Source organism: Artibeus jamaicensis, unplaced genomic scaffold (genome assembly GCF_021234435.1).
Source record: "Artibeus jamaicensis isolate MK-2021 breed Jamaican fruit bat unplaced genomic scaffold, CSHL_Jam_final contig_373, whole genome shotgun sequence".
Lineage (NCBI taxonomy): Eukaryota > Metazoa > Chordata > Mammalia > Chiroptera > Phyllostomidae > Artibeus > Artibeus jamaicensis.
Genome location: NW_026521807.1, coordinates 14,537,455 through 14,550,090, shown reverse-complemented (window position 1 = coordinate 14,550,090; position 12,636 = coordinate 14,537,455).

Sequence of the window (12,636 nt, the reverse complement as noted above, 5' to 3'; positions counted from 1 at the left end):
ATCAACAAAACTACAAGACAGTCTACTGAATGGGAGCATATATTCTCCAATGACACATTTCATAAGGGTTTAATATGCATTATTAAATAATTCATTCTATAATGTTTCATATAGAAGTAACAACTGATACCACAGAAATAGAGGATTATAAGAAAATGCTATGAGTAACTATATGCCAAGAAATTGGATAACTTGGGCAAAAAGAATACATTTGTAGAAACATACAATCTTCCAAAACTGAATCAAGAAGAAGTAGAAAACTTGAATAAATAGATAATAACGGATGAAATTGAGGCAGTAATCAAAATTTCCCAGCAAACAGAAGTTTTGGACCAGGTGGTCTTATAGGTGAATTTTGCCAACCATTCAAAAAATAACTAACACCTGTCCTTCTCAAACTATTCCAAAAAATTTAAGAAGAGGTAAGACTCCCAAACTTTTTCACGAGGCCAATATTATACTAATTCCAAAACTAGGTATAGACACAGTGAAAATTACAGGCCAATATCCTTGATGAACACAGATGCTGAAATCCTCAAAAAATATTAGCAGTCTGGATCTAGCAATACATTAAAAAGGTTATACACCCTGATTGGACATGGACAACAGTGTGGTGGTTGCTGGGGGGAGAAGGGTATAAGGGGACTAAAATACAATAAAGGTAAAGAAAGATTACACACTACAATTAAGTGGTATTTATACAAGGGATGGCACAAATGGGTGCTAAAAGCACCCATTTGTGATAAAAGCACTTAGCAATGTGGAAATAGATGGGGCATACCTCAACATAATAAAGGCCATATATGAAAAACCTACTTCCAACATCATACTCAATGGGCAAAAACAAAAAGCATTTCTCTTAAGATCATGAACAAGACGGGGATGTCTGCTTTCACCACTCTTATTCGACATAGTACTGAAAGTTCTAGCCAAAGCAATCAGACAAGATGAAGAAATAAAAGGCATCCAAATTGGAAAGGAGGAAGTAAAACCGTCATTATATGCAGATGACATGATGTTGTACACAGAAAACCTTATAGGCTCCACCAAAAAACTACTTGACCTAATAAGTTAATTTAGAAAAGTAGAGAGATATTCAAAATTCAATGGCATTTTATACACTAATAATAAACTATCAGCAAGAGAAACTAAGAAAACATTCCCATTTACTGCTGCAACAACAACAATAATGACAAAATGAAGTACCTAAGAATAAATTTCACCAAGGAGGTAAAAGACTTGTAGTCAGAAAACTGTAGGACACTGAAGAAAGAAACTGAGGAAGATACAAATAAGTGGAAGTGGAGGTGTACACCATGTTCATGGATTGGGAGAATCAACATCATGAAAATGTCCACACTATACAAAGTGATCTATAGATTCAATGCAATTCCTATTAAGATACCAGTGGTATATTTCACAGATATTCCAAATATTTATGAACAAATATTCCAAAAATTTACGTGGAACCAAAAAAGACCCTAAATAGCCTCAGTAATCCTGAGAAAGAACAAAGTAGGAGAGATCACAATACCTGATATCAAACCATACTACAAGACCACTGTAATCAAAACAGTCTGGTACTGGCAAAAGAACATACACATAGATTAATGGAACAGAATAGAGAACCCAGAAATAGACCCATGTTTTCATGGTCAATCAATATTTGAGAGAATAGGCAAGAGCATACAGTGGAGTAAAAACAGTCTCTTCAATAAATGGTGTTGGGAGAACTGGATGGGTACACACACAAAAAATTAAACTAGGCCACTAACTTATACCATACACCGAAACAAACTCAAAATGGATAAAGGACTTAAATATAAGTTGTGATACCAGAAAAGTCCTAGCAGAAAACACAGGCAGTAAAGTTTCAGACGTTCCATGTAGCAACATTTTTGCCAATATATTTTCTAGGGCAAGGGAAATAAAAAATAAACAATTGGGACTACATCAAATCAAAAAGTATCTGCATGGCTAAAGACACCATCATCAAATGAAAAGGGAACTGACTATACTGGAGTATATATTTGTCAATGATACATCAGACAAGGGTTTAATCTCCAAAATATATATTAAAAAACTCATACAACTCAAGACCAGGAAGACAAACAACCCAATTAAAGAATGGGCAAAGGACCTGAATAGAAACCACTCCAAAGAGGATATACAGATGGACCTTAAACATATGAAAAGATGCTCAATATCACTAGCCATCAGAGAGATGCAAATTAATACCACAATGAGATTATCAACTCACATCTGCCAAAATGGCTATCATCACAATGAGATATCACCTTACATCTGCCAAAATGACTATCATTAATAGATTAACAAACAAATGTGCTGGCAAGGATGTGGAGAAAAGGGAACCCTAGTGCACTGCTGGTGATAATAAAGACTGGTGCTGCCACTGTGGGAGAAAAGGGAAAAGAAAAATAAAGATGAAATAAAACACACACGTAAAAAAAAGCAGAGGACCTGAATAGACACTTCTCCAAGGAGGGTGTACAAATTGCCAATAAACATATGAAAATATGTTCAACATCACTAATCATCACAGAGATGTAAGTTAAAACCACAAGGTGATACCACCTCACACTTATCAGAATGGCTTCATCAGTAAATGAACAAACAAGTTGGTGAGGATGTGGAGAAAAGGAAACCTTTATGTGTTGTTGGTGAGAATGCATACTGGTACAGCCACTATGAAAAACAGTATGAAGATTCCTCAAAAAATTAAAAATGGAATTGCTTTATGACCCAGCAGTTCCACTCTGGGTATATATCCAAAAAGACCCAACACCAATTCAAAAGAATATATGCAGCCCTGTGTTCACTGCAGCCTTATTTACAATAGCCAACATAGGGAAGCAACCCCAATACCTACTGATAGATGAGTAGATAAAAAAGCCATGCCACATATACAATGAAATATTAATTGGCCATAAAAATGAATGAAATCTTGCCGTATGTGTTAACATGGATAGACCTAGAGGTTATTACACCGAGTAAGTCAGACAAAGACAAATACCATGTGATTTTCTTATATGTGGAATCTAAAGAACAAAACAGATGAATAAACAAAATTGAAACAGATTCATGGATACAGAGAACAGATTGACAGTTGTCAGTGGGGAGGGGTTTGGGGCCTGGGTAATAAAGGTGAAGGGATTAAGAACTACAAATTGATAGTTGCAAAATAGTTACAGAGATGAAAAGTACAGCAAAGGGAATATAGACTATGATATTGTGTAACTGTGTATGGTGCCAGGTGGATACTGTAAACTGTAGTAGAAAAATAAAATTAAAAATTGGGGTTTAAAAAATAGTGTTGTTAATGCAAGGATAGCTTATTATTGTGGTTTTTCATTATACCAGGAAAATATTTTAGGGTATTTCTTTTTTGGCTAAAAATACATTATATTAAAATAAAAATGCCCTGTAAAAATCAGTAGCTAATGAAAGTATGTTTAATAGAAATATTCTTTTGAGATTCTATGGATGTATGCTCCAGCAATGTAGGGTGAAGTAAGTTGAAACTTGTTTTGTTCAAATAGAGGACTTTCCTTCAAAATTATTTCTGAGGTTTGATTTTCTGATATATATTGGATAGGGATAGATCTCTTCCACTGACCTCTTGTTTTTCTGTGGCACTCAAACAATGGATTAGGTTTAAATTTCTTTGTAAGGTGTCAAGATCTATACAAGTATTAGAATACAAGGATTTTTCATTCAGTTATTTGCTCATTTGATGCATTTTAAGCCCTTGTATGTATGAATGCCAGCGGGAGTGCTATAAAGTATTCAAAAATATATAGCTAAATACATTTGCCCTTCTCTTCAAACATATGCCTTTAACTTTATAACATCCAAAATTTTTAGACCAAGTAGATAATCTTACATGTTAACCAACTATCAAATAAAAAAGCAATTTTTTTTAAAATTCAGAGAAAAGATAAGTCTGATTCCCTGATATATATCTCAGGATGGAGGAGGACTTCAGGAAGTTTGGAAAACTTTCAAGCAATAACATTATAGCTCTAAAGCTGCAGATTAATCCAAGAAGGAAGAAAAGCTGGTGGTATTCACAGAAAACTATCTTCCAATGTTCGAAGGCCCATACTCTGTAAGAACCATTAGATTCGTTCTGTGTGGTTGGCTCCCAGGGGCAGAGTAGGAACAATAAGGGGAAATTACAAGGGCACTGATTTCAGAATATTACAAGGGAGAAATTTCTAATGTGCTAAACTCTCTAAAACTAGAATGGGATGCCTGAGGGGTGATGAGTTTCCTGTCACTGGAAGAGTTCAAGCACAAAATGCATTACCTCTTGCTTGAGCTGGAGGCCGTTAAGGTATTTTCCAACACTGATATTCTGATTCAGTGATTCTCCTTTTGAAGTTGGTCTCATTAAGCTGTAAGGATTCCTTTCCCTTCTGCCCTTTTTAGACCCTTCTCCCAGATACTTCCCCAGAAGGCAGTAGAGTAAAGTGAAGAATAAGTTTCCTTTAATATTAACTCTGCTACTAAGCATGGAGAGGTTTTCCTTTAAAATGAGGTTTCTGTTTAAGAATAAACCTGGGGTCACAGATTTATGTTTTTACTTATCTTTCTTTTCATTTTAAATGAAAGCATAAGTGTTTAATATGGTGCCCATATCATTTCGTTTTATTTTCTAAATGTAAGTATGTAGGGAGGGAATGAGTCTATTTTGCCTTGATGCAGCAATTGGTTTTCCTCCTCTGCTCTCAATCAGACAGTTTTAAATTTTGGTTCGGCATGTAAACACACTGTGATGGACGACCTTAATAAATAAGTATTACATTGGCTCTGCTTGAGTAGTCCCTCTTCATCTTTATCTTTTTTGGTTTAAATCCTGTGGGATCTCAGTATGCTCTTTATGGAGATCAAGAAGATTAAGCAAAATTAGCTCTCAACTACATAATGGGCTTCCCTCTCCCGGCATGTGTCTCCCCACTCTGCACCCGGTGACTTTTCCTGATATCAACAGGAGATTCACAGATGCAGGGGAGGAGGGTGGTTATGTTCCAGGAGAGCAGGGTATGCCATGGGATTTCAGCAATCTCTTTCATTTCTAGCAGTGTATATGCTTGAATTGGAATACAAAATGAAAATGATAAGTAAATCAGCTGGCTACTCAAAGATAACTCTGAATTCATGACTCTCCTAAGGTAGACCGACCTGTTGGATCTCAGGGTGAAGGGTAGTTGTCCTGGTCCTGAGAGCATCTAATGACAGCTTCACAAACAGATGATCTCTTAAAAGTGGTTATTTTCAGGGAGAACTATGCTTCACCCATGTCAAACAGTGAAACTCATGCTGTTTATAGAGTTCTCCAGAGAGAAACTGGATTACTCATGGGCAGAGTCAGCAGCTGCCTACATGGAATAATTTGAGGATCAATGAGAGGCCCCCATGCTTTAAAATCCATCTCCCTCATCAGTCTGCAGTGATGCCTGAAATTTTCACCATTACAGTCATTTCTTAAAGCCTTTAAGAGGACATATGCCCTATTATCTTGAGGGAGGTAACATTAATTAACTAGATAACATATTAGAAGGGATGAGTTTTCTTGTTAATAACCTATATAACAATTGGCACCCAGTAAAGATCAAGGCTGTGAAGAAATAGAAGCAAGGGCTGGTAAGTTTTAAGAGTAGAATATGATGATTCATAGTGTGTGTGCACAGGGTCTTATTAAGGTTCTACTGGGGCAAATGGCACTCTAATATGAGGATAACCAAAGAGGAGAGAGAAGGAAAGATTGTTGCATGTAAATGGGATATGCATGATCCCAAAATGTGAGAGAAATTGGAAACAAAAGGAAGGTTATGGAAGACAATATTTACTTATAATATTGTTAACTCTAGCCCTACCCATCCCCAAGAAATTTATGGTCTTAATAATCACTTGTAGAGTGACTTCAAACTAAGTTAAGTGCTCTTTTTTTGGAGTGCAGTATGTGTCTTTAATCCCCTATCAGTGGAAATGGAGAAATGGTCATCATAATTTAGATGGCAAAAGTTCACTAACTTAAAGGATTTCTTTCTTTTTATTGATTTTATTATGGTAACACTGGTCAACAAAATTATACAGGTTTCAGATACACAATTCTACAACACATTATATATGTTTACTATGTTATGTGTTCAACATCCAAAGTCAAATCTTTGTCCATCATCCCCTCATACCCTCTTTCACTTTCTCCACTCTCACTCCCTCTGCCAATGATCACACTGTTGTCTATGAGTTTTCTCTCTCCTTTTTTTTGCTCATTTCTTCCACACATGCCCCCAGATCTCCCCCGACTCCACAAGCTGTAAGCCTGCTCTCTATGAGTCTATTACTGTTTTGCTTATTATTTTATTTTTTGTTAGATTCCACATATAAGTAAAATCATATGGTACTTGTCTTTATCTGACTGGCTTATTTCACTTAGCATAATGGTCTCCAGGTACATCTATACTGTTGCAAAGGTAAATTTTTTATTTTTTATGGCTGAGTAGTATTCTGTTGTGTAAAGGTCCCATAGTCGTTTTATCTATTCATCTACTGATGGAAACTTGGGCTGCTTCCAAATCTCGGCTATTATAAATAACACTATAATGAACACAGTAGTACATATGTTATTTCACATTAATGTGTTGGGTCTCTTCAGATAAATTTCCAGAAGTGAAACTGCTGGGTTGTAACATAGTTCCATTTTTAACTTTTTAAGGTAACTCCATATGGTTTTTCACCAGTCTGCATTCCAGCAATAATTCATGGAGATTCCCTCTTTTCCTCACTTGCTGTTTGTTTGTTTATTGATTATAGTCATTCTGACCGGTGTGAAATGATACCATGTTGTGATTTTAATTTGCACCTCTCTGATGATTAGTGAGCATTTTTTAAAATGTCTATTGTTCATCTGTATGTCCTCTTTGGAGAAATGTCTATTCTGATCTTTTGCCCATTTTTAAATTGTATTGTTCTTTTTGGGGGTGTTGAGTTTTATAAGTTCTTGATAAATTTTAGATAGTAACCCCTTATCAGATGTCTTATTGGCAAATATTTCTCCCATTCAGTGGGTCTTCATTTCATTTTGTTGATGGTTTTCTTTTCTGTGGAAAAACTTTAGTTTGATGTAGTCCCATTTGTTCATTTTTTTTCTTTTGTTTTCATTGCCTGAGGAAATGTGTCAGGAAAAAATATTGCTATAAGAAATGGCAAGGATTTTACTGCCTACATTTTCTAGGATTTTTGTGGTTTTGAGTCTAACATTTAAGTCTTTAATCCATTTTGAATTTATTCTTGTATATGCTGTAAGAAGATGGTCTCGTTTCAGTCTTTGCATGTATTTGTCCAATTTTCCCAACACCATTGATTTGAATAGACTATCTTTATTCATTATATGTTTTTGCCTCCTTTGTGAAATATTAATTGGCCATATTTGTGTGGGCCTATTTCTGGGCTTTCTATTCTGTTCTACTGATTTCTATGTCCATTTTTATGCTGTTATGCTGTTTTGATTACTAAGGCTTTGTAGTACAGTTTGATATCAGGTAGCATGATTCCTCCAGCTTTGTTCTTTTTCAAAATAAATGTTGCTATTTGGGGTCTTTCAGAGTTCCATATAAAGTTTTGGAATATCTGTTTTTGTTCTGTGAAGTACACCATTGTTATCTTGATAGGAATTGCATTGAATTTGTAAATAGCTTTGGGTTTTATGGACATTTTAATGATGCTAATTCTTCCTATCCATGAGCATGATATATGCTTCCACTTCTTTTTATCTTCCTTAATTTTTCTCTTCAGTGTCTTATTATTTTCCCGATCAGGTGTTTTACATTGTTGGTTAAATTTATTCCTGGATATTTTATTCTTTTTGAAGTAGTTGTGAATGGAATTGTTTTCTTAATTTTCCTTTCTGATAGTTTATTATTGGTGTATAAAAATGCTGTTGATTTCTGGATATTTATTTTGTATGCTGCTACTTTATTGAATTCAATGATGAGTTCTGGTAGTTTTTTTTGTGGAATCTTTAGGGTTCTCTACATACAGTATCATGTCATCTGCAAATAAAGACAGTTTACTTTCTTTTCAATCTGGATGCCTTTTATTTCTTCTTGTCTAAATGCTGTGGCTAGGACTTCCAGTACTATGTTAAATAAGAGTGTTGAAAGCAGCTATTGCTGTATTGTTCCTGATCGCAAGGGAAACAAACACGTATAGTTTTTGCACATTGAGTATGATGTTAGCTGTGGGCTTGTCAAGTATGGCCTTTATTATAATGAGGTATGTTTCTCTGTTCCCACTTTGCTGAGAGTTTTTATCATCATGGGTGCTGAATTTTATCAAATTCTTTTTCTGCATCTACTGATATAACTGTACAGTTTTTATTTTTCATTTTGTTTACATGGTATATTACATTTATTGATTTGTAGATATATGCTACTCTTGCATCCCAAGAATAAGTCCCAGTTAATCATGTATGATCTTTTTAAAGTATTGCTAGATCTGGTTTGCCTATATTTTGTTGAGGATTTTGGCATGTATGTTCATCAGGGATATTGGCCTATAATTTACTTTCTTTGTAATATCTTCATCTGATTTTGGAATTAAGATAATGCTGGCCTTATTGGCAATAGTTTGAGAAGGATGGGTATTAGTTATTTTTTTAATGTTTGGAAAAAGTCACCTGTGAAGCTATCTGGTGCAGGACTTTTGTTTGTAAGAAGGTTTTTGATTACTGCTTCAATCTCACTAGTTGTAATCTGTCTGAATATTCAGAGTCTCTGATTCTTCCTGATTTTGTTTTGTAAGACAGCATGTTTCTAGGAATTTACCCATTTCATCCAGATTGGCCAATCTGGGGGCATATATTTGTTTGTAATAGTTTCTTACAATTCTTTGCATTACTTTGATGTCAGTTGTTAACGCTCTTTTTTTATTTGATTTTATTTATTTGGATGCCCTCTCTTTCTTGATAAGTCTGGTTAAAAGTTTGTCAATCTTGTTTATCTTTTCCAAGAATCATTTCTTGGTTTCATTGATTTTTTTTGTATTTTTTTTAGATTCCATGACATTTCTTCTCTGAAATTTATTATTTTCTCCCTTCTACTCACTTAGGGCTTTGTTTGTGATTCCTTTTCAGGGTCCTTTAAGTGTAAAGTTAATTTGTTTATTAGAGTTTTTCTTGTTTCTTAAATAGGGCTGTAATGCTATGAATTTCCCTCATAAAATTGCCTTCATCATGTCCACTAGATTTGGGGACATGTTGTATTCTTATTTTCTTTTGTTTCAAAATATGTTTTGATTTCTTCCTTGGTTTCATTGTTAACCCATTCATTGTTTATTAACGTGTTATTTAGTCTCCATGTCTTTGTGTGTGTTTTTCAGTTCTTTTCCTTGTGCTTGATTTCTAGTTTTATGTCATTATTATCAGAGAAGATGCTAGATATGATTTCAGTCTTTTAAAATTTATTTAGACTAGTTTTGTGTCCTAACATGTGTCCTAACATGTGTTCTAGAAAATGTTCAATGTACACTTGAAAAACATGTATATTCTGCTGCTTTGGGGTAAAATGCTCTGAAAATATCAGTTAAATCCATCGGATGTAGTGTGTCATTTAAGGCCATCCTTGTTGATTATTCGTCTGTAAGATCTATACATTGATGTCAGTGGGGTGTTAAAATACCCTGCTATGGATGTATTGCTATCAATAGCTCCCTTTATGTCTATCAATATTTGTTTTAATATTTACATGCCTTTATGTTGGGTACAGGGTTATATCCTCTTGTAAGACCAATATATATTCTGTCAACAACACACCCACCTTAGAATGAAAGATACATACAGACTAAAAATAAAGGGATGAGACCTGGCTGGTGTGGCTCAGTGGATTGAGTGCTGGCCTGCAAACCAAAGGGACACCAGTTCTATTCCCAGTCAGTACACATGCCTGGGTTGCAGGCCAGTAGGGGCATGTGAGAGGCAAGCACACATCAATGTTTCTCTCATTCTCATTCTCTCTCTCTAAAAATAAATAAATAAAAAAATGTTTTAAATGTTTAAAATCTCAATCCCTTTATAAAAAAAATAAAGGGATGAAAAAGAGATTTCATGCAAATGGAAAAGAAAAAATATGAAGTAGCAATACTTATATCTGACAATTAGAATTTTAAACAAAGACTATAGTAAGAGACAAAGAGGGGTACTGGATAATGATAAAGGGATCAATTTAATTTAAAGGATTTTTATTCATCTTTAGCTATAAATGGCTAAATAACCACTTTCCTTAGCAGTTTCTTCAGAGGTATTACTTAAAAATATATAACCCACTCACAATATAAAGCATTTCTAGTATTTAATTAGAATCAGAGAATTTTAAGAGCTAGAATTGATGGTTTGAGATCTTTTAGTTCAACCCCATTACTTTGGAGATTAGAAACTGAGACACATTATATTAAGGTGTCTATTTACTTCTTCATTTATTAATTTACTATTGACAGTGTGCTTGGCACAGCAAATATAGATATAATGTTTTCCTCATGGAACTTATACGTTAGTGATGGAGAAAAATATTCCAACTTCGTTAGAAAAGCTAGTTAAACTACATAAATACACAAAAAATAAAAGCTGTGGTATTATTAGACGATAACAATTCATGAGAGTGTGTTGTAGGGGAAGCTGACCCCAGTGAACTTCCTTGAAGAAGTAATGTTTGAATTAATATCTGAAGGTGAGTGAGTCTTCACTAAGCAAATGGAAGAAAGGAGAAAGAGAAGTCTAGGCTATGTGTAGATAAAGTGTGAAGACTCTGTTGCAGGGGGCCATGATTTAAGGAATTAATGAAAGGCCTGGGTGTTTGGGGCACAGAGAGTGACAAGGAGAGAGTCATTCTTTTTGTGAAGAGGCTGATCATGCAGGGATTCATTTGGGATTTTGTTCTGTATCCTAGGGGTGGTGAATAGGAGATTGGAGAAGAATATATGTGGATAAATAGGCTGGAAGAGTGATGCAGAAGACAACTGGAGGTGACTCATCCAATGCTATAGAGCTTTGGCAGAAGTGGCTTTACTTCTAAGCTTCTTGATTAACAAGAATGTGTTAATCTTAATTGTAGAAGGTATTTGTTGCTTTTGAACTTCCCATCATTCACTTATCCCACTTGTATTTTAGTGAGGGATTTAGCACTTTCCACAACCAGTGTCTGTGGTCTTGGTGGAGCTGACTAGAGCCTCAGGTCCAGGGAAGGCATGTGATTCAGATCAGACCAGTGAGACCCTCAGATTCTCTTGGGACCACACAGTTGGTTCAGGAGTGGACACATGATTACATCCTAGTAAATGAGGTACTATGAGACTGTTGCTAGGATTTTCAAGAAAGAAAAATACTGAAGCAGAACCTGATGAAGTCATTTAAATAATAGGTGATGGGAAAGCTGAAGCCAATAGCAGAAACCAATGTAAGAGATGGAGAGAAAATGCACCCAGATGACCTACTTTGAGCCCCAAGGCCAATTATGGCAGAAGTCAGCCATGCCTTGAATTTTTCAGTTATAGGAATCAATGAAGTCTCATTTTGTTTGGGCTGGTTTTTGTTAACTTATTTATAGGACATCACCTAAAATGAAGAAAGCTATGATTTTCAATACGATTTTTAAAATAAAACAATTAACTGTAAAATTATCTACTCTGAATTCACTTGGGTCAAACATTAGGAACTTGAGTATCAAATCACTTTAAAGCTGCAAGAGATCCAATTTTCACACAATTACTTCATTCTAAATAGAGGTGTTTTGCCATAAAATAAACATATAATGGAAATGTTTTAGCGTATGTAATACCCTGTTAATGGTATTTATTAAATCTCATGTCACTAAGGGAAAATGGTCAATAGAAAACTATTCCTCAAATATGACAGGACATGCAATTAATTTCACACCCTTAAAACCCTTGTTTCTTTACTCATTAATAAGTCATTATAGTATCTCTATTATAACATTTTACCAATTACTTTTATATTGTTTACTCATGTAATCTATGAATAATCCCTGGTTTTGTTTTTTGTTTGTTTCAGTTAATGATATTTACTGTTTCTTTAAGTTTTAGGATCAGTATTTAAAAGGTTTTTATATTTGGGGGGTTTACAGACTGTAATATTTATTTTAAAATAATATTATAAAATAAATTTAAAATGCAGGATAAGGTGTTTGTAGGGAATTTTGCAATTGCAGAGCAGTTTTCAATTAAGTTCTTAAAAATTAGGTAAAATTTTGCTTTACCTTTTAAGTCATACAAAACAAAGAGCTTCATTACCTCCAGAACAAAGCATATATTAATAAGTTTTAAAATTGAAAGAAATGCTGGTATTGACCATTTGCTCTGATTTATTTATTATTTATTTATTTGCCAAAACAGGGCAATAGTAGCTAGTAGTTGTAGCTCTCAGTAAGCTCTGACTCATCAGAGTTTCAGAAGTGAGCAGGCCAAATGTTTTAGTCAAGTTGAAATACTGAGAATCACTATTAGTCTAATGAACATTGATACTTTTTTTTGCATGTATTTTTTCTGCTGGAAATCCGAATTCTATGGCATCTATGAGTGAAATGGCTCCTTATATCTGAT